The sequence below is a fragment of the Argiope bruennichi genome, chromosome 10 (genome assembly GCF_947563725.1).
Source record: "Argiope bruennichi chromosome 10, qqArgBrue1.1, whole genome shotgun sequence".
Taxonomy (NCBI): domain Eukaryota; kingdom Metazoa; phylum Arthropoda; class Arachnida; order Araneae; family Araneidae; genus Argiope; species Argiope bruennichi.
The window spans coordinates 47139771-47143978 of NC_079160.1; the positions used below are offsets into that span (position 1 = coordinate 47139771).

The following is a 4208-nucleotide window of genomic DNA, read 5'->3' on the forward strand; positions in this document are numbered from 1 at the left end:
AATCATTTTTCTACAATAAAATATTTTGGAGTTATCAAGGAAAAAAGCCAAAATTTCCTTCAAATTCTAATTGATTAAAATTCTGCATAGCAATTCCAAAAGTAGTAATAAGGGTTACATTTTCATCCTCCAAAGTATATATCTGCCATCTTTGGTAGACTAAGTTAAATGGTTAATTAAATTAATTGTACTGTTTCTCGGATGGGTGAAATTCTTCATTAGAATCAATTTTTGAACCGGAATTAACTAGTCAAAACTTTCAAAATCATTTTTTCAGTTTAAGATTTTTGCCAATACTTCTACGAGACGAGATATACAGATCAAAGCAATGAAATTACACAAAACAAAATGAAGTTAAGTCTATCAGTATCTGTATCTTTCTAAAACAAAGAAAATAACCAATCAGATGCCGCTCGAAAATTCCAAACCGGTATTTTGCTAACCCATAGCCGGCCCATTAGCTCAGTTGGTTAGAGCGTCGTGCTAATAATGCGAAGGTCGTAGGTTCGATCCCCCTATGGGCCATTTATACTTTATAGACGCAAAATTAAGCTTTAATAGTCATATTAAAGCAGCCCTCACCAAAGCTACTAGAACGAGTGTTAAACTCAACAGCTTAATTTCTCCTAGGAGTAAGCTATCGATTAGGCTCAAGCTTCTGCTCTACAAAGCTGTTTTAAGACCAATAATGATGTACGGCTCCCAAATATGGGGGGCGACATCAGCCACAAACATTAAGAGGTTGCAAGTTTTTCAAAATAGGCATCTGATGAAGATTGTTGACGCCCCCTGGTATATCAGGAGAAAGATCTTACATGACGATCTCAAAATTGAACCTGTTTCGGAATTTATTAGAAGAACATCAATAAATTTCTTCGAAAAACTGCCCCAGATTCGTAACAAGTTACTTAATCTACCTGCTTATGATCCTGCAGTACCCAGCTCTAGAAAAAGACCTAGAGCTGCAATAGACAATGTCTATATAAATTTCCCCTCAGTTAAAAAACTGAGAATTAATTAACTCTGTTACCAATCTGGTGGATTAAATTTTTCAAAATTATTTGTTTTGGCCTCAGATAGCTACGATGAGCTACACGCGTGAAATTCCTTGAAATTTTTCCTTCAGAAAGTTTAGTTCCAAAAAAGCCCCAATAGTTAAGGCACGTGCAACGTAATTCCACTAAAGTTCTATTTTACCCCATAAATAATTTAAATATTATTTTTAAATTAATTAATTGTATCAAAAATTATAATAATATGAATTAAATACCAAATTTCATGACGTTAGAGCTTTATTGCGCTCGTCCAAACTAGTTCAATTAAATTTAACTTTTCCCTAAACTAACAAATTAAAGTATCTATTCCAAATTATGATGTGGAGGTGCTCGTGACCACTTTGTCACATCGCGGAACTCCGAAACATCACGACGTTGCCGTTGCCGTTGCTAACCCATATCTCCCTTCGCCACTCATTTGCGGCTTTGACGCATGCGCAGATTCCTACGAGACAGGTGCACGTGTTTATCTATCAGCATGATAAGACATTTGGGTACGTAGTTCCACCCCAACCCTGCGCACGGAGCACATCGTTGGTGGAGATGGTGGAATAGCATAAGACAGATAGGAAAACTTTAAAACCAGCTTAAAAAATGAGATTTTTGGATATGGTCAAAATGACTGGTAGCTGTAATTGTAGGTATGCTCAGTATTGTTTTATTGGCAAAAATTACTACCTGAAATGAGTAAAATAATGCATTCTAACGTTTTTAAGAAAAGTAAAAAATATCAAAATTATAAATAAGAAAATAAAGTAAGTAAATCCAATTGAGTTGGAATTTGAGTCAAAATGGCCGCTGCTGTAATTTTAGTATTAAAATATAAAAAAAGACCGCTAAAAAGAAATTTTTGGCAGCGTATCATTTTTTTTTTTTATATATCCGAGGATTTTTCTTCTTTCAAAGTCTATAGGGCTGCGGTGGGCTGATGGGTAGGGTAGGGTAGGGTAGGGTAGGGTAGGGCTCCGGTTCTGAAACCCTCGGTTTCGGAACCGGAGGGTTTCATGTTTGAGACTCGATTCCACTGAAGAACCGTTGTGTAAGCGGATCTGGTGCACATTAATTCCGTTGAGGCCAAACTTCTTCGCTCTGGTGTTGTGTGGAAGTTTGGAGAGACGGTGCCAGTTGAGGTGTCGTCCTCGTCATCTGACAGCGATTCAAAATTAGCAGATTCTTCCCAAAATTACCCGAGTGCTGCTTTAATATAAAACTGGTCGTTAATATAACTAAATAAAACCAAACTTTGTTCATTTTTAATTTACAGTTCATAATTACACATATTAATTTGTTTTAAATCATACCCAGATGATACACTCGTTTGTAATCAAAATATAATTAAAATTAATAAATTAAATTATGCATTCTAAAAACATTAAATTAGTTTATTGTCATTGAGAACCAGCAATTGAATAGAATTCCAGAATTCTTTCAGATCAAGGAATGAGTAAAATGCGATTACAGAATTCCATCTTTGCGAACGCTATATTATCTTTATACACATATCGCATTCTTCAGAAGAGAACTCGCTGTATTCTCTCTGATATTCCTATTTCAAAGAAAAAAAACCAAGGATCAAGGATAGACAGAATATCAAGGATGAATACAAGACTGTATTGCATCTTGAGGCAGAGTACTAGCTAAAAAGAACGTCAAAGAAAGATTCTGTTCGAAACTCGCATGTATGGAAAAGGGGGATGTATTTGATTTCAAGCGAAAATACTGCATCTCATAGCAGTTTTTTGGATTGAGATCACATGATATTAAAAAGCAAATTTCGCTGCTGTAGTTTCATATTTGACGACTTTGAGAAAAATCCATTTCTAAGCAAATGTGTTTCTAAATTATACGAAAAATTTGTAGAAACACGAGTTTTTTTTATATTATAAATCAAATCACGCTTTACTTATATATGTATTTTTTTTTTCTCAAATTATACTTTTAACAGTTATCTCCACCTTTTTTTAAAAAGATTTTATAGTTGTTTTAAATACAGTATACTCCTGAGTATCCGGTCCGCGACTATCCGGCTTTCGTATTATCCGGTCTAGTTTTCTTTTCTTCATAATTAAATGAGGAAGGCAAGGTGTCTTTTAAGTCATCTATTAAAAGACTTTTTCAAAACTTAAAAATTGTGAATTTTGGTTCTTATTTTAGGGTTACTTTTTCATATCTGTGTAACCATTTATCAATGAAAGATAATATCAGTTTCATCCAATTTTCTTGAGAATTTAGCCTGGGATTTACGTTAATGTTTGTTGTTGTTTCTTATGGCACTTGTCACGGACAAGTGTGTTCGAAGACAGCCGATTTAAGCCTGAGAGGGAGCGCCTCTTGTTTTTATCGTAGAGCCAACTAGGGTCAAGAGTACGACTTAACTACACACACGTCACAACCCTTTTTACTGGGCGGACTTCATTTACTCATCCACAGATCGTAATTTAGACCTGAATTAGAGAACGATCATCCCTGATCTAGTACCCCCAATGGTATTACTCTCGACATGGAGGACCATTGGGACCACGACAGATTTATACGCGTGTCAGCCACCAAGCACGCGGGGAATCTTCGGCCGGCGGGGTTCGAACTCGCAACCTAAGGGACGCGAATTCAACGCTCTACCAACCACGTTAATGTTTTGTTTATGTTTCCTACATTTAAGTCGAGCATTACAGAATTGATGTTAAAATGTGAACAGTTTATATCCTTTAACTTAGTTTTTCTCTAATAAATTCTTGAAATGAGCAGTGCAATATATAAACATTTATAAACTACCAATATAGGGCTTTTTACATTAACACTTAACTCGACACATTACTGGCCACTACTTCTATGATTCACCGCGGCTGAGTACACATTGAGATAAATGGAGGGCTTAGTATTCAATAAGAATCTAGAAAATGCGTATTGTAACTGTGAGTGTTGGTATAAAAATTTTGTCTTTTGTAATTGATGGGCAAAGAAATAAGTTCTTAGAACTTGGGCCTATCAAGCTTTTTTTATTATCAGGCCTGTCCATGTTACGCCGGATACTCGGTAGTGTGTTGTATATACATTTTTTTCCCTCATGTTATATTTCAAACAATTATCTTAATATTTTAAAAAATATTTTATAGATATTTTTAATATAAATATTTTTTAACAAACATCCCAAAA

The 4208-nt window shown here is 34.9% G+C and overlaps 1 non-coding gene across 1 annotated transcript; it reads left to right on the forward strand.

The window, feature by feature from the left end:
* Positions 1-451: 451 nt before the first annotated feature.
* On the forward strand, positions 452-525 carry Trnai-aau (transfer RNA isoleucine (anticodon AAU)). The gene has a single exon. It is a non-coding gene; the product is annotated as a tRNA-Ile (tRNA).
* Positions 526-4208: the final 3683 nt, after the last annotated feature.